Source organism: Budorcas taxicolor, chromosome Y (genome assembly GCF_023091745.1).
Source record: "Budorcas taxicolor isolate Tak-1 chromosome Y, Takin1.1, whole genome shotgun sequence".
Lineage (NCBI taxonomy): Eukaryota > Metazoa > Chordata > Mammalia > Artiodactyla > Bovidae > Budorcas > Budorcas taxicolor.
The window spans coordinates 10,373,580-10,396,635 of NC_068936.1; positions in this window are offsets into that span (position 1 = coordinate 10,373,580).

Genomic DNA, 23,056 nt, shown 5'->3' on the forward strand with positions numbered 1-23,056 from the left:
TGGATCAGAGTCTGGCCACGTAGTGGAGCTGGATCCCAGGAACCACGGAAGATGCCATCCGGTCTAGGGGCGTGTCCATCGTGTGCTGTCCACCACCCTCTCGGCCACTGATCTAGATTTGGGTCAGCTGCCTGTGCGTGGCTCACAGCCTAGGGCCCCGCCTGTATGGCTGATGTCCCAGGGCCCGTTCACCCTGTCCTGGGCTGCCACCGTCCGTTTCTATAGTTCAGGCCACCCACCCCCCCGGCCCCCACACACACACGCGAGCCATAGCCTCTGAACCATGCCCCACACTCCCCACAGCAAAAACGCTAGTGGGCCCCACAGGATTACTGCACCCTGGGCCGCCATTGCTCACCACTTGCTGTGGTGCTATTATGTCCTGTCCCTTAGCGTCTGACCCAGGCTGGGGTCATGGCCAGAGCCAAGAGGAGCATGAGAGGAATGCGGGAGCGTCCTGGGACCCCAGACCTCCTTAGCTGTGAGCTCCTTAGGTGCTCAGGGGGATGGGGCCCCGTGGCCTGTCCTGGTGATGCTGCGCATGGCTGGGACGTTGCAGCCACCAGTGGCCACGCCAGGCAAAGATGCCACCCTCTTCAGAGTGGAGGCAGGAGAGGACGGTGAGGCCCAGGTGGACGGAGTCGTGGCAGGGATCAGACGGGGTTTCCAGCTGCTTCCAGAGGACATCACTGAGGATGTGGAGGTTGTGCCGCATGAGTAACAGCGACAGGGGTCCTCCCTGGAGCTGGAGGAGAAGACGGTGGAGGAGCAGTGCCAGGAAAGGCCTGGAGGCCCGAGTGAGCTCCCGGCACTAGATGTGATGCAGGCACTGGCGACCCTGCAAGTGGAACTGAGCTCTGAGCCTGAGAAAACCTACAGGGCCTACGTTTGGTTCATGTGCAAGAGCCATGAGAGGAGGAAGCGGGACTTGGCTCAGAAGAGTGCCATCATCCAGGGCATCCCTGGCTTCTGGGCCAACGTGGTATCCTTCCTGCTACTCCTTGTGGTCCGCTGCTCAGGAGGAGGGGGAGGTGCAGAGGCAGGAGCAGGAGGAGGGGTGGAGGCGAGGGGGCAGGATGGTGGACCCTGAAGGAAGTGTGGTACTGGGCAATTGGCAGGCTCCAAAGGCACAGCTGAGTAGAGTCCGGGCAGGGCCACACCTGTAAGTGTCGAAGCCATGACCCTGTGTGTCTACTTCAGGCCTGCATCTGAGGAGGAACAGCCTCTAAGTCAGAAATGACCAGAGACAGTACACCAGAGCCGCCTTAGCTGACAGTTATTGTTGTCAAGGTGAATGATTCCTTAAATAACTGAGATATGGGAGTCACACACACACACGCACACACACACACACACACAGAAACCCACAGAACATATGTAGACATACACTAGCCAACCCCAACCCCTTTGCTTTCAGACATGGTTTGTCACAACGATTGTTAGTCCTACCATGTAGGCAGTGACATGCCACTACCCAGCATACACAGGTCTGGGAAATAATAGCTATCAGAAACAGCCCCTGCCTGGGGAATGCAGACCACCTCAGATACAGAACACCACCAGGAACACAGAGCCATGAGCTTGTCTGATGGTATGGCAGGGCCTGAGCTCATCAGTAGTGGCTGGGTAAGCAGAAGTGCCCAGCATCCTTGAAGATGCCTCTTCCCGTGTCCTTCTTCCACCCCAGACTAGGGCTGATGCGCCTGGCTCTTCTGGGCCCAGCATGTGGCATAAATGGCTCCTTGACCTCAAGCAGATTATGAACCACCCTCAAGTTCCTGTCATGATCAGCGACCAAGATAAAGACTTTCTCAGCTACATGATCGACTTGAATGTCAGTGAGGGAGACTGAGGACAGCTGGGCATGGGACTTGGTGGGGTGTGGGAGGATCATGTTATCCATGTCCTACACTGTGAGAGTTTGGAGAGGCTTCGTGGAAGCTGTTAATGCCTGCCTGGGAGGCAAGCTGAGGACCCTAGAAGCTTGCACCTTTTCCCTCCTCCCTGTCCTAGCAGGTACAGGTGCGAGCCGTCCACGGTCATGCAGCAAGCTGATCTTTTCCTTTCGAGACCACCCCTATTTCTTGAAAAGAGTGATCATAAAGGAGTATTACCTTGACATCACTGGTAACACGTGAGTCCGGGAATGATGATTGTGGGTGTGCAGGGGTGTGGATGATCCACCTCTGGGATCCACACCCATCTCCCCTCTCTTCCTGCAGGGTATAGGGGACATCGTTCCACTCCAGTCCGTTGGTTCTGGGACTTTGAACAGGGAGCACCAGCTGCAGGCTGGACACCAGGAGCCTTAACTTTCTCAACTGGTTGTCAGGCCACAACTGCCCAGAATCAAACAGGATTGCTGAGGTGGTATTGTTTTGGTCCTGCATACAGTTGATGATTGTTGTTGGAGTTCTTGGCTGCTCGTGTGAGGGTTCAGATCCTGGTCAGCCCAGGGATAAGCTTGCTCAGCAGCAAAGTGTTGCCAGCAGATTATCAGCGAAGATCAGTGGGATGATCTCCTGAAGGACTACCCCAGGAGAGAAGATTTTTCCACGACAGAAACACGTGTGGTGAAGGGGTCTGGAGGTGGGCCATGAAGGGACAGCCTTGTGCTAGCCGGGACACTGTCCTTTCCCAAATGGGCTTGCTCAGTCTCATGCACGCTGGCTGCGGAGTCTGAATTTGGGCCACGCATGTAGCAAGTGGCCTGCTGAGACTGGGGGCTTGGGGATTCAGTGTGTCTGTGAGTGAAGCAAGTCCCCTCAAATCAGTTGTGGTTGCAGAGTTGAGAGTGCTAGGTGATACTATTAGAGGCAGGGTGAATTAAGTTCCTTTGTCAGAATCATCCTTCCATGGGTCCTTCCATCTCCTGGCCTCCTGTTGCTCACTGAGTTTGAGATTGCCTGTGCCTTACACTCCCGCCCCTTACCCTGGGAAGGCCTAAAATTGCAAGGGCGTCCTCTCCGGGGTCCCAGTGCACCTGTGTGCTGACTTTGGGATCTTCTGTGAAATTCCACATCCACCACTTGGTGGCTCAGCACCACCACACATGCTGCGCTGGAAGCGGCTTCAGGCTGCCTTGGGAAAATACGGAAGAATTCGTGGAGAAGGTGAACAGGGAGCCCCAAGGGCAGGACATGGTGCCTACTGTCGCCATCTCCGCCATTGCTGGCCTCGGTCGCCTTCACCTCCTGAAACACCTATGTTCGTTATTTGCATTTGTGTCCCCGTGCTGAGCGTGTGTGTGTATACACACGTGCTTATTTGTGCTGCCTGTGTGTGTGTGTGTGTGTGTCCAGCCCAGGGCAGAGGCAGAGATGAAGGCGGCAGGAGAGGAGGTGCTGAGCAACCAGAAGAGGAATCATGAGGCGACCAGGCTGAAGGTGGTCAGTCGCCGTATCTCTGCACTGACCCTGCCCAGGATGGGAACGAGGAAAGGATGGCCAGTGATAACTCCAGACTGTGGCTCCAGATATCTGCAATTAGACCAGATACAAAACATGCTCATCAGTTCTACCGTGTTGTTGTGTGTGTTTGGATCAGGAAAAGGGTTTCACGGTCTAAGGATTCACACAGAGCAAATCACGTGGGGTGGGGCTTTGAAACCACTGCCTGTGGAGCCCTCAGTGTGTGGGGCCACGGGCTGGCCTCTGGAAATGATGGACGTGCCTATGGCAAGACCCGGGATGGTGAGGCTAAGGTCCTGCCGAGATGGGCAGAGAGCTGAAGGAGAAAGAGTCACAGATTGCCTGCTGCACTGGAGACTTGTTCCACACACATGTGACAAGGAGAACTGGGAAGGTCCTGGGCCAGTGCTGCCCCAGATCAGCCCAGCAGCCAGCACACGCCCTCCCTGAGGGTGGCACACACTGGCACGGTATGACACAAAACATGAGATGTGCTAAAGTATGCTGTATCTGCAAAACCACAGGCATCCTAGGAGAGACATGCTGTGAGCGTGGCATGCCTCCAGGCACTTCCAGCCTGCCTCCCTGGCAGTGCCCAAAGGCGAGGAAAGCGCAAGTGGCCTTACCTGTGTGACCCTATGCCGGGATATGCCTGTGAGGGAGGGAACAGAGAAAAGACAAGGGCGGTGGGTAAACTGCATGTCCCAAGGGACCCCAGGAGAGGGAGACAGAGAAGCCCCTGGCACAGTTCAGGGCCTGCTGGTTTTCAGGGTCCAGACTCTAGGCAGTAGCGGTCCTGCCAAAGATACCCCATGGTCCACGCTGAAAGTTCTGACATGAATTCCTTCTTTTCTTTGGGGTCTTGCCCCTGGCTTTGGGGGCCTGAAGGGCAAAGGTGCACGTCTGCACCTGAAGGAGGATTCTGGTAGTCTTGCTCAAGCAGAGTCTCTGATTGTGTTGTAGGGGATCTGCACCCAGGTGACACTCAGAGGGATGCTGCCTTCCAGGTGACCGTCTTGGATGTCCCTGGGCCCAACCGGGCACTGGCTGCCTTGGCAACAGGTGCTGTGTAGGGAAGCAGGGATGCATGACTGTAGGGAGTCCGACCTGGGCCTAATGAGAGCAACTGAAAGAGAGCCTTGGCATTTAGCAAATCACTGAGGCATGGGTGGTTCAAGCCCTCTTGGTCCATTTCAGATAGTAACACTGCTTTCTGTCCAATGGAGGCATTAGCTCTGGGCCCAGAAACTGCAGGTTTCCCCGGGCATCATCCGTTGGGGGACTCCATGTGCATGGGTAGTGTTAAACACAAAGGAAGATGTGTAGGGATGCCACCTTACTTTTATGGCCTCCAGTTCCATTCTTGGTATCGGAAGAGACCCTGTATCCATGTGCACCTTCTTCACAACCTTGCATCAGACCCAGGCCTGTCACAGTCTCTGGGGGCTTTTGGAGGCTCAGGCGTTTCTGGCCTTTTCCTGCTACGTGGAGATAGCACGTGGGGGCACAGGCAGATGGTGCACACAGAACGCTACACAGATAGGAAGAACAGGGGGCCTCATTCAGAATGCTGGGGGCTGTAACGGGTGGTAGGCTAGCAAGAGGGGCACAACATTGACAAGGAATGACCTAGATAGGGGCACACCGAGAAAGCAGTTCTTCAAGTCAGCTGAGCTCAGAGGTCCTTGTTTTCTGGTCCCCTGAAGGAATGCACAGGCAATGGATCAGGCCAACGTGACTGGTACTGTGAAGCTGTCCAAGGTGATGGGAGAATGCAGAAGGCAGGCACATGTTATACAGCTGTTCATGCCAAGAACTTCCAACCCTGCCCGCTGCTCTGCAGGCCAGTCCCTGTCAATAGCAAATGCCAAGGTTTTGGAACCTTTGAGGATAAGGCACAGAGGTAGAAGTGTAACATGACATGATCGATGAGCAAGTGAGAAAACAAGGACAAAGACATGTGGGTGCTTACCAAAATTCACGTTCCTGAAAAAGAAAGCTTGTACTTCGGCATATGGACAGGTTTCCTCTCAGCGATGTTACTGTGTACACACATATGTTTGTGCACATGTGCGCGCAGAAATTTGAGTGCTTACCAAAATTCATGTTCCTGGAAAAGAAAACTGTACTTCTGCATATGGACAGGTTTCCTCTCAGTGATGTTACTGTGTTCACCCATACATTTGTGCACATGTGCGTGCAGACATTTGAGTGCTTGCCAAAATTCATGTTCCTGGAGAAGAAAACTTGTACTTCTGCATATGGACAAGTTTCCTCTCAGGGATGTTACTGTGTACACGTGTATGTTTGTGCACATGTGTGCGTAGAAATTTGAGTGCTTATCAAAATTCATGTTCCTGGAAAAGAAAGCTTGTACTTCTGCATATGGACAAGTTTCCTCTCAGCGATGTTACTGTGTACACATGTATGTTTCTGCACATTTGCAGGCAGAAATCCCTGCCAGTTCGCTTGAGAGTATGAGCTATTGCAACTGACCTAGCCAGGTGATAGAAGTTGGACAGCAAAAACATGAAGTTCTTAGGGAAAGGTACATAGTCTCTGGCCAGCAGAAGCACTGAAGCCAGGGAATCGCTCCCCGTTATCTCACTGAGCAAACACGTTCTAAGTGGAATCACAGTCGTGCAGCTAGAATGCCTGGCAGAAAGGAGAGGCAGGAGGAAAGAGCCTGGGGAGTGTGAAGAGGAAAGTCCACTACACCTGCAGTTTATGAAAACTAGAAAATGTACCTAATGTGCTGGGAGGACAAACTGTACTTAATTAATTGACTTATCTAAGAGGATTTCCATCCAAACAGCCAAAAGTGCTTCCTGGTCTCTTCTTGCTGCCTGTAGTAAAACATGAAGGGAATTTTTCTAAAAATTTGGCAATTTTTCAGTCTTTTAAGACGACAGAAGATGTTAAAGTTAATGACTCTCAAGCAAGATCATATCCAGGGCATTGAGATTAGGTGGTCTAAATATAACATTTTACACCACCAACAGGCCAGTTCTTCTTCGTATTATTTTTTATAAACAAAGGTGTTCTAAAGGTGAGTGTGACTGTAAAATTGTTTGGTAAGCCTCAGAAAGCTGGAAGGGGATGCCTCATGGCATTATTTAGTCAGGCCAATACCCTCCAAAGAGTTTAGGGGTGTCACTCCGAGATCCTTTCAGTCACACAATAAGACTTCTACCAAGGTTCAGGGTGTTATCCCTCAGCTATCTCAGCAGAAAACCAAGACAGAGTAAGCCTTATTATGAAGACATGTGTGATTGTGGCTTTGGAGTGGGGTGCTTTGCCATGAACACCAGTAAGAGTATCAGGAGACACACCAAGGTTTTAAGATAACATATTTAAGTTCAGCTCGGACTGCAAGGACCAGCAATAGTACAAAATAGGAGCTCTGGACTTCTACCTTCTACAAGCAGGAAGCAGGCTAGGGAGACTGTTTCATGTAACCATATACTAGCCACCTTTCACGCAACGGCATCACGTCAGGGGGTAGAGTTAAAAATTCAGAGACTGAAGCCGAGGAAGTTTCCAGGCCTTAAATACTAATCAAAGGACTGCCCACAAGAACCCATGGGATTTCACAACTGCTACTACTGACTCCCATCTCCCCTCCCCTTTCTGGAACAGGAGTGTCTATGAAGGTTATCTATGCCCCAACATACCACCACTGTATGTCGGCTGTGAAAGGGAGCAGATTTACTCATCTCTTTTGCTCACACATCCTCCGGTCTAGAGGAACTACACTTGTATAATTTGAACTGATGTGTTGGAGACTTGAGAGGCTCTTGGACTGCAAGGAGATCAAACCAGTCAATCCTAAAGTAGATCTCTCCTGCATATTCATTCGAAGGACTGATGCTGAAGCTGAAGCTCCAACACTTGGGCTACCTGATGCGAATAACTGACTCTTTGGAAGAGACCGTGATGCGGAAAAAAATGAAGGTAGGAGAAGGGGACAGCAGAGGATGGGATTGTTGGATAGCATCATCGACTCAATGGACTTGAGTCTGAGCAAGCTCCTGGAGTTGACGGACAGGGGAGCCTGCAGGGCTGCAGTCCATGGGGTTGCAAAGAATACGACACAACTGAGCAACAGAACACTTGAGATACTGTACACGTGGACCCTGATCCATAGCTGGACCTGACTTAGACGACAAGGTCCTGAACTTCAAGTTAATGCTATAACAGATAAATCGTTTGAAAGCATTGGCAGGAAAATGCATTTTGGACATACAAGCATGTAAACAGTTTCCGGCCATCTGTGTACCACGCGGTTTTAAACTATGTCCACGGTTCCTTCCTTCTCCCCTTCACATGTGTGGTGGACTTAGTGGCTCACTTCTCATGTTAGAATATTGTAGAAACGAACAATGAAGCGTCTGAGACTAGGTCATAAAAGGCACTGCAGCCTCCTTGCTCATCCTCTTGGATCACTCACTCTAGAAGCCAGCTTAGTCATATCTTGGGAACACTCACGTAGCCCTGTAGAGAGGCCCATGTGAAAGAACCGAGGCTTTCTCCCAACAGCCAGCAAGCAAACTGGTTTCAACAGCTATGTGAGTAAGCCATCTTGGAAGGAAATCCACCGGCGCATGGCAAGGCTTCAGAGGATGGCAATCTCATGAGACACTGAGCCACAACACTCAGCTGAATTACTCCTGGATTCCCAACTTTCACCAGCAGTATGAAACTATATTGTTTCAAGCTGCTAGTTTTGGCTAATTGGTTATGCAGCACTCGTTCATTAATGCACTGCCAACTTTGGGCAATGCCTTTATTCAGGGCTGCCTGTCCATCTAGTCCAATCTAATCCAGAATCTGCTACTTCACTTTAGAAAACACAGCCCACCCTTGATTTGACCACCCTCAGTATCAGATCAAATATCATTTCACTCACCTGAATATCTTATCAGCCTTGCCTAGCCTCAGCAATGATCCTCTCAGTTGAGCCAGAATCCACCCTCACCCTTATAGTCCTCTTAATAAGTTTCCATCCACTGACACCCATTCTGTTATTGTTGTCCATTGCTTTTCAGTCTCCCATCTCTGTTTGTAATCCCATGGACCCACCCTGTTCCTTAGCTATAAATCCCAGCTGCATCCCTGCTGGAGTCAGACATAAGCTCAATCTCTCTCCCATGTTATAATACCCCACTGTAGTACTCTTACCTTGAATCAAGTTTTCCTTACCACCTTTCGGAAGTGTTATGAATAATTTTTTAACATTGCCAAGTTCTGTTAGTAAGGATAATTCTCAAAGGAATATAGTTTTATACCTTACTCTCTATACTATATTCATTTGGGGGAACAAATATCTAAAATTAAAACATTTTATGTTTTCACCATACAAACAGAAAATATCTTTGAAACTACATTTACATATCTTAAAACATGTAGGAATCTGAAAAGGATGTGTGTATAGACATGTCAGTGTATACACACACATACCCTCAGAGCTCCAAGGAAAACTTAATTCTCAGCAAACGATAAATTAGAACATTCAGCCTGAAAATAGTGAAATCTTTGGAATCAACTTGCCAAAAATCTTAGACAATGAAATTTTAATTAAAAACCATGTATACATAAAAATATTTGGGATTCAGACAAAATGGCTAAATAAAGATAGGTCAATCCCTAAACCATCTATGAGAAAAAAAAAAAAAAAAGAAATCCTCAGTATCATGTAATAACCTATAACGGAAAAGAACCTACCAAAGAATAGATACGTATCTGCATAACTAAATCACTCTGATATACATCTGAAATTCAAGACTGTAAATTTAATACATTAACAGAGAAAAAAATTGTAAAGAAAGCTTCTAAAATACAAAGTTACAAAGGAAAAAATCCTAAAGAATGTAGAAAGTATACATGAATTGAAACAAAAATAGGAAACAACAAAAATAAACCTTGTTGGGATAATAAAGCAAGAGCTGCTTCTTGGAAAAAGAAAATCAGAAACATTGATACAACGGTGGCAAATCTAATAAGGGGACAAGGAGGTTAATTATGGGATTCTGAGAGGATAATATTCAACTCTGAGTGGAATTACATTTGTTTCAGGAAAGGTCCAGTCAAGCAAAAACCTGGAGAAAGAAAGGGAAGGAAAGAAAGAGGAAGAGAGACAAGGGAACAAAGCAAGAAAAAGAAAGGAACAAACGCAGAACAAAAGAAAAGTAAATGTCTCAACAAATGTTGTAAACTATCCAATCAAACAATTCTCTTCAAGATCTAAAAACAGAAACGGAAATTTATTAAGCCAGATACTCACTGCTTTTGATGGTACTCAGAACAAGAAAGCCCATTTACACATCACTATTTAGAAGTTCAGAACTGGCCAACACCAATACGATTATTTAAAAAAATAAAAATATGCCATGTTATTTGTAAAAAGACAGACAGCAGAAATAATTTTTTAAAAATTATTTCTACAAATACTAATTTTACTTACAATGTTTGGCAACATTAATAAAATAATAAATTTTTCCCAAAAGAACAAGCACAGCAGACAAGGAAATTCACAAAGGGCAGTAACAAAATAGTCATGTTGACAGATCTTCAATATATTCGTAAAGAAAACAAAGTGTCATTGTGTGAACAAAATATAGAGGTATCAATAGAAAAACAGAGGAAGCTCCTGAAAGAACTCAACTCACTATTAACTATCTTTTATTTGCAGGCACAGAATCTGACTCAAGTTAAATCTAAGAAGCAAAGCCCTGAGGTTATTATCTCTTCGTTTGTGTGTGTGTGTGTGTGTGTCTGTGTGTGTGTGTGTGTGTGTGTGAAAATTTAGGAAATTTAGGCTGGAGAGGGAAGAAGAGGATAGAGACTTCAAGTGCCTTGAAGGAGGAGGAGGAAAGAGAGGGGGTTGGAGATTTGATTGTGTTATTTGAACAGCATTGGTGAAGCTCAAACAAGGGAGGTAGCAAGCCATGCAGGCCTACGGGAAGAGCATTTCCCAAAGAACAGCACTTGCAGTCTCTGGATCGGGAAGAAATGGAATTTGATGGAGGAAAACCAAGGCCAGTGTTGTCAAAAAGAGTACATTCATGGGGAAAAGAGTAGAGTAGAAGGACAGAGAATGGAAGAGAGGAAGCAGTCAGGGACCATATTGCTGGAACCTTTTAATTTGGCAATAAATACAACTTGTCCTCCTTAGGAGCATACTTCACAGCAACTAACAGTAACAGTGTTGATAATACTCAGCAACAATAAAAACACATAACTAAAACATTTCGTATTTTTTTACTACAGAAATCGAAGAAAGGAGATAAGAATGCAATAGTCTGCGTATTTATTTACACACAGAGTTTTCACCTGAGACCAGAATACACACACACTCTTTATACAACTAAAAGTGGTTTAAGCTGACACTCAGCAAAGTGCTTGGGCCCAAGTAAACTAACTGGAAAGGCCTAGTAAAATATTCAAAGTGCAAATAAACCAATCAAGCTTCGAGTAAATAAACACAATTTATTTGAATTTGAATTTACACTCAGGAAATTACCTAAAATGGAGACAATAGACTCACTACAGCTTAATCATCTGTAGTCCTTCCTCTTCAGTTCTGAGAGGGATGCTAACCCCTTGGTGATTATCACTTTCCAGCATTTTGGGAAAGTTTAGAGGACTTAAATAAATTGAGGAGTGGCGAGAGTGGGGAGAGACAAAGAGGAGGAGAAAGGAAGAGGAAACGGAGAGATTGCTCCTGGCATAGGTCTACAGACAGGATCCCAGCTTCCTTGAATGGTGCACAGAGACTGCTAGCTATCTGTGCCAGAAGTGGAGAAGGGGTGACATTCAACTCCAGGAGGAGACTCAACTCCAAGAACCTACAGAGGCAGCCAAGTGTGCTGATGTTCAGGAACCAATACTTAGAGGGGTTGTACCCCACAGGTCTGTGAAAGAGCCCTTGGAGACCGCAAGAAAAAAAGGTTTCCACGAGTACAATCACAGATTAGATGGTTGGCGAGATTAGAGGAAGGATAACTCTATGACCTGATAATTACTGAAATACAGGAGACAATTCCTGCACATCAGACTGTGTCAAGAAAGACTGAAACTCAATTAGTTTGATACAATGGGAAATTACACACACCAAGAATTAGCTGTTAACGCTACTACATTTGTGTCCAAGGCAAGATAAGATACAAAACTGAAATCTTCACATGTTCAACTAGGGTAAGACACATGTAACTGGAAAATATAAGGAAGAGTTCTAAAAAGGGTTTAATCACCCTGGACTATTTTTATCCGCCATATTTACTATTCTTGGACAACTCCATTGTAGCTTAAGGGTAAGAGAACTCAATTTAGCCCAATTCAAAAGCTGAACAGATTTCCTGTGTTTGATCCTTTGCAGTTAAAACTATGGGTCCAGCACAAATCAAAGTGGACGTCAAGGCTCTCTTTCCTTTGGGAATTTTAACTTGCTTTGCTACTGTGTCTGACACAGATATGCCTACCTCATTGGGACTACAGGCCAGCCAACTGGCAAAGGGGACGCCAGGAATCAAATTCCCCTTTTGATCACTCAACAGGAGGTCCACAGGCACCAGGTCTCATTCTATTAACTATCTCTGCTTCTCCAACTGCAGTCAGTGATACACAGGGCCTGCTTGATGCTTGTCAAGGGTCTCTCACCAAACACAGGCATTTTTAACCGTTGGCTTCCTTGAGATGTCCCTGGGCTAGGTAAATGCACTCTGAGACAGTGTTCCTTCTACCTTGGCTCTATGCCTGGAGTGAATGTATGCCTCTTCCTCAGCTGGGACAAGAAGCCACAGCTCTTCACTGATTAAATCCCGTGTCTGGTCCAAACTCACATCATAGCTTCTCCATCAACTTCTCCACTGCACGCTTTCAGAGCCAGGTTATCTTCGATCAGCCCAGAGGCACTTCAGAGAGTGACATTCAAATCTGGCTATATAGCTGATACTGAGAACTTCAAGGCATGAAAACAGTTGAAAATTACGTTGCTAAAACACTCTACAGATTATATGTATACTAGAGCTTTCGAACTTACAAGTAACATCAGCTACCGAAATAGGTTCTTACTTTTCCTTTCTCCACTTCTCTCATTCTCTCTCTCTCACACACGCGTGCACACATTCTTTTTACATGTTAAGACAATTATATGAAAAACAGATAATAGATTTTTAAATAACATCTCAATACACAGATCAAACGAAATTGTACTTCCTGTATTTAAAACAAAATCACATAAATTACCCATCGGTTTCCCTATATTTGATATTATTGAATAATGCTATAATTTGATCTTTTTGGTTTTAATGGGGTTTTTAACTTTGACTGAAATACTTGCTTCAGACTTACTGAAAGCAGAATTAACTTTTTTCTTCTTTTTTTGACCTCCTACTTTTAGATTTGGGGGGTGATGATTCAAAATCAGATGTGTTCACAGTAATGGATGCTACTTCCACCAATCCTGGTTGAAGGGGTTCCAGTGATACCTGAATAACAATTTTTGTTTCAGGAGACAATCCTTCTAGCTGCTTAGGCTTCTTAAACATTTGATGACACTGGGTCTTGTGCTCCCTTTCCTCTTTGGAAGTTAAAAACTGTAGCCGACATTTGGAACACTGGCGAAAACTCTTTTCCCAGTGCCCTCTATGATGATGTCCGTAGGCTGTTGCAGTTTTAAAAATTTTGAGACAAAACAGGCAAAGTAAATTCTTAGTGTCACCATGGTATGCTCTGAAATGTGCATCCACATCTGCAAAAAATGATGATCTGTAACTGCAAACCTGGCATACATAGGGCATTTCACCAGGCTTATGATTGTCTTTCATGTGCTCTAAGAGAACCTGATCTGTCTCAAAGGACAACTCACAGATGCGACAGACTGCGGAGGGCTCCTGGGGAGTGTGGACACTTTCAATGTGACACTGCATCTGGAAGGGAGTAGGAAACTGGCGGAGGCAGTGCCGGCAGGTGGTGTGGGTTTTCCAGCTGTCACCTCTCTGCCTCTCAAGTTCCAAATGGTGCTTCATGTGATTCATAAACTTGACATTTTTTAGAACTTTCAAGCAGCTGAGGCATTTAAACGCTGTGTGGGTCTTCGGTTCTGGCTGCCCAACTCCTACATGCTCTCCATAGTAGAAGTCACCAAGTAACACAGTCAGCTTTCCTTCTGTGGGATCACCAATTTTGTCTGGACTTGCTGAACTTGGAAAATCAGTTTTTGTCAGTCCATTTTCCCCTAAAGGTCTTACAGGCTTGCAATGAACACTGTCCTTTGGAAAAGGTGTTGGACAAGGTTCTCCATTCTGAACATGGCTTAGTGAGGTATGGACACGGTCCGGTGTGCTTTGCTGAGTGGTCACTGTATGAAAAATACCTGAAGGGGAAAAACCTAAACAATGTTCCCCTATAATGCCATCACTGAGCTTAGGCCTTTTGGGATTTCTGCTATTTGTTTCACAAGTGGAAAGTACCTTTGAGACATGAGGACTTTTATTCATATCTCCTGCAGAAACCGCTCTTTCTGCTGGATGCTGCAATGAACTTGTGAAGGTAATCAAAGAAGAACATGACTCCTTTGAAAAGCACTTCGGCACTCTTTGTGGTGAAATATTTTTACAATCAGCTTGAGACGGAGGTTCAATAATAATAGGACTATCTGTTGATCTTGATTCAGAGTCAGAAACTGGCAAGACAGCCTTTGCTTCTGATATAGCAGTCACATGACTAGCAGGCTGTAATTTGTCAGCGTTACCTTTCCTGAAGTGACCATACCTTTTTCTCCTTGAACAAGAACCTGGGGTATCTCTGTTCAGTACGTTTGAAACGACTGGTTTTGAAGCTGAGCTCATCCCAACAAAGATCACGTCAGCATCTTCATTTACATGTTCCACTCCGACCAAGATCACTTCATCATCATCATCATCATCTGCTTGTTTGGCTTCTCCCTCCCTTTTCCGTACTTCTGGCTCTTGTTCTTCTTCACGTAACATACATGGTAGTTCCATATTTTGAGTACTTTTTTATTCTTACAGGGTGCGGCCACAAGTCCCAGGGCTTCCTTTATACAAACTGCCACCTAAGTATAAACATACTACATATTAGTTAAGTACAGAAAAATGGGCTATTTGATTATCTCCAAAACTCTAGAGTAGTTTTAAACATCCTTATCTTACAGACAAAGACACCGAGTGTCAACGAGACTCAGTGACAGCTGAAAAACCTATGACTACAAGTCTACATGGCTCTAGAATCATAAGCTTTGTCCCACGTTCACTTTAACCTCTTCTATTTAAAAAAATAAAGACAAAAAACCCAAAAACCCACCACGACTGATCATTAGGTGAAATCACATGTAAAGGACGAGTATTTTTACAAAAGCACTGTTGTACAGCGTTCAGAAACATGGACTTTGGAGTCAAAGAAGATTAAGTTGGAATTCTAAGTTAACCACACACCAGTTGCATCTTCTTGGGCAAATTTATAACTTTTAAAGGTGTTTCTGTCTCTTAAAGACAAACATGCTTATTTCTTAGACTTAAGGTTACCAGCTCTTTTTAAAAGGCATCAGCTATTCAATGGCATCTTGTTTTGTAGTAAAATTTGAAGAAAATGTATCTTAAATGCACATTACACCTGATTCACAAATTCTAATTTCATAAATGTTAACAAAGAAAATAGGTAGCAAATTCAAAGTATAATCTATCTATACCTAGTTAACAAACAGCATAATTCAATGTCAAGCACTTAACACAGGCCTAGGAAATTGAGAATGAGCTCTCTTTGATAATCTCACCCCAATTCCACACCGATATATCCTAAATTTCTCCCTCTAATCCTGGCTAAACTTAAATCCAACAATGCTTCATCCTTCACGCCACAGGTCTCTTCCCCACATAGCAGGCAAAGTGATGCCAGTATTTCTCTCATACCAATATCAGACAGAGGCATCACACACACACACCTTGATATCCCTTACGAATACAGGTGAAAGAGTCCTCAACAAAATACTGGCAAACGAAATCCAACAACATATAAAAAAGACTGTATACCATGATCACATGGGATTTGGGGAGGTATGCAAAGTTGCTTCATTATATGAAAGTCACTCAACATTATGCCATTTGAACACAATAAAACAAATAACACATCTGCCTGAAGAAAAAGCATTTCCCTGAATCTAGCACCTTTTCAGAACCGGGCTTAAAAGAACACTTAATAATTAAGAACAGAAGAGAACTTTCTCAATCAAAGGGCACCTGTAAAAAGACCCACAGCTAACATCACACTTAATAATGAAAAACTGAAAGCGTTCCCTCTAAGACTGGGAACAACACAAGGAAGTCTATTACACACTTTGGCTCAACATTATACTGGCAGTTCTATAACCAGAGCAATCAGGTAACAAAAGAGAAATGTTGTTGTTGTTTAAAAAGAAAAAAAAGAAAAGAGAAAACAAAAACAAAAAACAGCCTTCAGAATGGAAAGGAAACAGTCAAAGTATATTGGAGATAACATACTTTTGTATATAGAAAATCTTGAAGAAAACACAAGTATCAGAATTAATATAAAGCTTGCAGAATAGAAGACAAATATTTTAAAAGTCAACCACATTTTATACAGTAGCAACACATGTTGTTAAGTAAATACTTGAATCTACACTAGCATTAAAAAGAATACTTAGGAAGTCAGAAAGAGAAAGACAATATATTCTTTGGAATGGCTGAGTAATACTCCATTGTGTATATGTACCACAGCTTTCTGATCCATTTATCTGTTGATGGACATCTAGGTTGTTCCATGTCCTGGCTATTATAAACAGTGCTGCGATGAACACTGGGGTCCATGTGTCTCTTTCAGTTCTGGTTTCCTCAGTGTGTATGCCCAGCAGTGGGATTGTTGGCTCATACGGCAGTTCTATTTGCAATTTTTTAGGGAATCTCCACACTCTTCTCCATACTGGCTGTACTAGATTGCATTCCCACCAACAGGGTAAGAGGGTTCCCTTTTCTCCACACCCTCTCCAGCATTTATTGCTGGCAGACTTTGTATGAATCAATTCTAATGGGATGGATGAAACTGGAGCCGATTATACACAGTGAAGTAAGCCAGAAACAAAAACACCAATACAGTATACTAACACATATATATGGAATTTAGAAAGATGGTAATGATAACCCTGTATGAGAGACAGCAGAAGAGACACAGATGTATAGAACGCACTTTTGGACTCCGAGGGGGAAGGAGAGGGTGGGATAATTTGGGAGAATGGCACTGAAATATGTACACTATCATGTAAGATAGTCGCCAGTCTATGTTCCAGGCAGGATACAGGATGCTTGGGGCTGGTGCACAGGGATGATCCAGACAGATGATATGGGGTGGGAGGTGGGAGGAGGACAGGATTGGGAACTCGTGTACACCCGTGGCGGACTCATGTCAATGTATGGCAAAACCAATACAGTGTTGTAAAATAAAATAAAGTAAAAATTAAAATTAAAAAAAAAGAGAAAGACAAATCTCGTATGGTATCACTTACATGGACTCTAAAATATGACACAAATGAACTTATCTATGAAACACAAACAGACTCACAGACAGAGAGAGCAGACTATGTGATTCCCAAGAGGGGAAAAGTGGGGCAGGCATAGATTGGGAGCTGGTGATTAGTAGATGCAAACTGTAATATATACAATAGACAAACAAGATCGTACTGGATAGCACAAGGAACTATATTCATAATTTGTGAAAAACAATAATGGAAAAGGGCATGAAAAAAATTGTGTGTGCATATACACACACAATTTACATATGAAGGAAAGGAAAGGACAACTGTTGGCAAGCACGTACAGAAACTGGATCCCTGTGTGTTATGGACAGATTTTAAAATGGTGCAACTGCTACAGAAAACAGTTTAAAGGCTCCTCGAAAAATTAAAAATCTGGAGCTGACACACGATTCAGCAATTCCACTTCAGGATATAAATTCAAAAGAAGTTAACATGGGGTCTTGGGATATCTGCACAGCCGTGCTCACAGCAGCACGAAGCACAACAACTAAGAGGTGGAACCATCGAAATGTCCATCAAATGTCATAGATACATACAATGAAATACTATTTAGCCATATAAAGAAAATTCTGTCACATGCTACAACATGCATGATCATTTCAGACATCAAGCCAAATGAAATAAGCCAGTCATACAAAAAGACAAATACTGTAAGTTTCTACTTGTATGAAATAGCTAACACAGTCAAGCAATCGAGAGGAAACAAAAAAGAACGACGGAGTCCACGGTCTAGGTCAACAGGCAAGAAAAGAGCAGTTGCTGTTTAATGGGACAAGTGATGGGCACAGAGTTTCGATTTTGCAAGATGTAAAGGTGTAGAGATCTGTTTCATAACAATGTGATAAGGAAGTCCCTGGTAGTTCAGAGGTTAGGACTCCACAGTTTCCTATCAGGGGCCTGGGTATGATCCTCAACCAGGGAACTGTCATTCAAGCTGCATAGCACAGCTAAAACAATGACAACGACAACAAAACAACACTGTGACTATGTGTGTGTATATGTGTTAGTCACTCAGGTGTGCCCAACTTTGCATCCCCATGGACGAAAGCTCACCAGGCTCCCTTCTCCATCGGATTTGCAGTGGCTTGCCATTTCTTTCTCCAAAAGGCTGATGAAAGTGTGTGAAATACTTAGCATGCAAAAATGGTTAAACTGGTAAAAATTTAAGTTAGATGTTTTCTACAACAATTAAAAAAAGAAAAGCTTTTAACAACCAGGAAAAGAATTTGAATAGACATTTCCGACTCTTTGCAACCCCATGGACTGTAGCCTATCAGGCTCCTCCGTTCATGGGATTTTCCAGGCAACAGTGCTGGAGTGGATTACCATTTCCTGCTCAAGGCGATCTTCCCGACCCAGGAATTGATCCCAGGTCTCCTACATTGCAGGCAGACACTTTCCCTTCGGAGCCACCAGGGAAGCCCCTAGCAAAATGTAAAGCAGTCTCACTGAGATACTACTTCACACCCATACTACTTCACACCCAATCAAATTGACGAATAATAACAAGTGCTGCAGAGGACGTGGAGAAAAGGAATCTTCAGATATTGTTGAGGTAATTGCTGTAAAATGGTACCACCACTCTTGCAGAAGTGGTTTGTCAGTACCTCAAAAATTAAATATAGAGGAGCCATATGATCCAGGAATTTCCCTCTTTTGTACATATCCACAAACACTGAAAATGTTCAGTCCATGCAAAATCAGTGTTCACAGCAACATTACTCACTATAGCCACAAAGAGTACACCATCCACGTATTACCCAACATTGACGAATGGATAAACAAACTGTGGTATATGCTCAAAACGGACTGCATGGAAGCCATTTACCATATGCAGCCATAAAAATAAAACAAAAACATTCACTGCTATACAGCCATGAAATGGAGGAATCTTGAAAGTACACAAACGAGGGGACATTCCTGGAGATCCAGTGTTTAAGACTCTCCACAGGTGCCATCCCTGGGCTGGGAACTAAGATCCCACATGCCACAGAGCTAAATAAATAAATATTGAAAAAGAAAATATGACATCTGAATCAAGCCAGACACAAAGGTCACACTTTGTATGTGGGAGAACTGTAGGTGGAAGAGAAGCAGGAAAGAGAAGCACTCTGTAATCCAAGTGGAACATTTTTTTCAGGGAGGAGGAAATGAGCTAGTCTGATAAAGGATGCCAATAAAGTAAATAAGATAACAACTAAAAATTGACCACGGAGTTAAACATTTGAAATTCACCTGTGGCCTGGACAAGAGCGGCTTTAAAGGAAAATGAGAGAACTCGAGATAACAAAGTCTAGAAACAACTCTGCAGAGATCTATAATAAGCAAACATGAAAAAAAAAGCAGCAGAAGCAGGATGTGTCACCCAAAGATGGATTTTTAACGACAGGTCACATTATAGTCAGTCTGTTTGCTGATGGGAACCATCCAGAGAAACAGAAAACTTAATCCGGGACAAAGAGGAGACTTGCTAGAAGATCAAGAAATGAGTAGGTCTAGAACTGAGTACATCAAGAATTGAGTAGATCAAGCCAGAGAGCACACAAGCTGGAGAAGGCAATGGAAACCCACACCAGTACTCTTGCCTGGAAAATCCCACAGATGGAGGAGCCTGGTAGGCCGCAGTCCATGGGGTTTCGAAGGCTCGGACACGCCTGAGCGGCTTCAGTCTCATGCACTGGAGAAGGAAATGGCAACCCACTCCAGCGTTCTTGCCTGGAGAATCCCAGAAAAGGGGGAGCCTTGTGGGCTGCTGTCCATGAGACCGCACAGTCGGACACGACTAAGCGGCATAGCAGCAGTAGCGGCACACAAGAAGGGTACACAAGCCAAATAATTTGCTCACATTGACAGAGCTGAGGTCATATGAAACAACAGGCTGGCATGGTGGATTAATGGGTACGGTAACCAGTGAATCGAATCTCCTGATATTCCCACCGCTGCGTAGTTCTCTCTCAATCTATCACAGGGTTGACCTGGGAGACTAAGCAAATACACAAGTGAAGATGTGTAACATCTGAAAGAAGACTCTGCACTTTATCATGGGTGCAAGTGCTTTCCTGAATCACTCATTCTGAGAAAAGACAGCAGCCTCCACAAGAGAAGCCCCTTGGAGAGGCCCACAGAAGGAGGAACTGAGGCTTCATGAGTACAGGCAAGTGAGAGAGTGTAGATTCAACAAGCTAAGTCTTCAGAGGTGGCCAAGCCAGACAAAAGCTTGACTACTACCTCAGGAGAGATCCTAGGCCAAGAGATAACAAGTGTGAAGTTCTTTCAATCTATTCAATTTTGAGATCGTATGTACAACACAAACATTTCAAGTTATAATACCATTCACATCATACTTACACACAGAAGAGTTCTCCTATAAATATAGCAAAAATTAAAAAAACAGACACACAGACACACAGACACAGACACACACACAGACACACACACAGACACAGACACAGACACACACACACACACACACACACACACACACACCAATCCAAAGCACCGAAACACAGGAGTTGCCTGGCAGTCCAGTGGTTTGGTTAGGACTCAGTCCTCTCACTGCCAGGATCCTGTGTTCGATCCCTGGTTGGGGAACGAATATCCTATGAAGCCACATGTTGTGACCAAAACAAAACATGCTGTGAAGTTCAAAGCTGTACCAGCAAGATAAGTATACAACACAGCTGTAGGCACAAGTTGCTGGGCATAGGGCTTCCTATGATCTTGTTTACTCGCATGAAATGAACTCAGATGGTGCCTCACCCCCATCCAGTGGAGTTCACTTACTTGATGAAAAAAAGCCCTTAAGGATACAGAAATGAGCAAGTAATCTCACGTGAACATGTTAAATCACAGGACATTGTCTCTGAATGAACCACTTGATTCATTTATTCATTTGGCCATGCTGTTTGGCTTGTGGGGTCCCAGTTCCCTGACCAGAGATTGAATCCAGACCACTGCAGTGAAAGCCCAGAATCCTAATCACCAGGCCACCAGGGAACCCCCACACCTGCACTGCTTTGCTTTCCTAGCTAAAACCTTAGGATATGTGCATTGCCCCATTTTAGCCTCACCAAGTGGTAGGAGTCAGCTCTACACAGCTTAAGACCCATGGTGCTCTTACTTTTTTTCTTTCAAGAAGGCAGGAGAAAGCAAGTCACCCTGCCTGTTTTTAAGCTTGCCACTCAGAAAGCTGCAAACCTGAAACCATGACTGCCCTGAAGTCAGCACCCGCAATCAGGGTCAGGTAATCCCCAATCAGGAATACTCTCTCTCAACACCAACGTGTCAGCCAATGAATGAAAGGAGAAAAACGGAAAGTAAGAAAGCCACAACTTTGTCCCTTATTGTAAAGATGTCTGTCACCTTACCTCAGGGGCCCACTGAAATCCTGAGCGCTTCAGACCTACCAGGCAGCAAACGGTCACATCCTGGGGACAAGCAGAAGAAAAGCTCAGGGTGAGTCACCTGTTCCGGGAACATTCTATCCCCCCAGGCCCTACCTGGTCCTACCCTACGGATGCTGACCAGGTGTCTCACACTCAACCAGACCAAGTGATTGAACTCCTTAGCCCTGAGCTTCTTCCTCCCACCTCCCTTCTCTCAGTAACAAACAAACAAATACCTCATCTGCCAACTTCCCGAACCAAAGGCCTGAATCTCGGGGCCCCCAAGGACGGGGCAGCCCTGGAGTCCGAGGAGAGGCAAGAGGAAACAGGAAAACGACCAAAGCACCAGGGCAGTGAAGAGGCCACTAGATCGATTTTTTTTCTTCTTCTTTTTTTGCTGCGCCCACCTGACTGTGCCTGGGTGCAGAACCGGCTTGGGCCGTGAAGATTTGTGCATGTGTGTTTAAATACATTAGGTTCCACAGGAGAGCTGGGCGTGGTGCCGGGGGCCAGGGGCCCAAGAGGCCCTTTCCGCGAGCTGGCTTGTCCCACCCCCTGGGCAGGAAAGCTGCTGGAGAGCAGAGCCCGCCCAGACTAGAGAGGGGAGAGGGTGAAAGGAGCCTGAGGCCTGTGGGTCCTGCCGCACGCTCCCTCCTGAGGGCCCGCGGGCCCTCACCAGCCGCCCCGCCGAGCAAGGCCTTGTGCGAGTGGGGACCCGAGAAACCCTCCCTTTAGCCGCCAGGCACCGCTTGGGCAGAACCACGCTCCAGTCCTTACCGGTCCCCGTTGATGGAGGAGACAGAACTGCCTGCGGCTCACCTGCCCTAGGCAGTTCCCAGATTGAGCCTGAGGAGGCGAGCCTGAGGCGATGAGGCCTCCTCAGGTCTGGGGCGCCGCCTCAGCTCCCCCTACAGGCGTGAGGGCTGCCCCCGATGATTGGCTGCCAGGTGTCGGCGCCTGCAATCTGATTGGCCGCGAGGCCGAGTTGGGCGCATGCGCGGGCGATGAGCCCTCCCCCCGCCCCTTCACCCCGTAAAAGCACCCGCTGGAGGCGTGGTCAGCCTGAATGTGAATCTCAAGGGTCTTGGGTCAAGATTGCTCAGCTCACCAAACGCGAAGAAAGAAAAAACAGATGGCACAGTCGCCAGGGCACAGGGCTGAGAACGGCCTCCGAGTCTACCAGGGGAGTCCAGTGATGGTGTCCAGCACTCACAGCCCAGATCTTGACTCCCCCTCCTTTTGGAATTACATTTCAATCAAGGCAGGGCAGCCTGCCCCTGTTTTTGCACTGTCTATTGTGAGCTGAGAATGAGCTTTACTTCTTCTTCTTTTTTTTTTTTTTAATTTTAGAGCTTTACACTTTTAATGGCTGAGGAAAACCGAAAGAATTTTATTTTCTCACGTGGAAATTGTGTGAAACTCAGTTTTCGGAGTTCTTAAAGTTGGAACAGGGACTTGCCAGCTTCTTTGGTTATTCTCTATGCCTGAAAACTTAATTAATCGTCAATGATCATATTCGCAAAGCCTAAATTATTTCTGTTTTGGCCCTTTACAGAGTGTTTTTTAAATGCCCTGTTCAGCTGGAAGTCTCCTAGTAGTCATATGGGAGAATAAAGTTTTGGTTTTGTGACAATATTTTCTTGTCTATTATATTCATTTTTCATTCTTTACTAATTTCATTCCTTCATATCGCT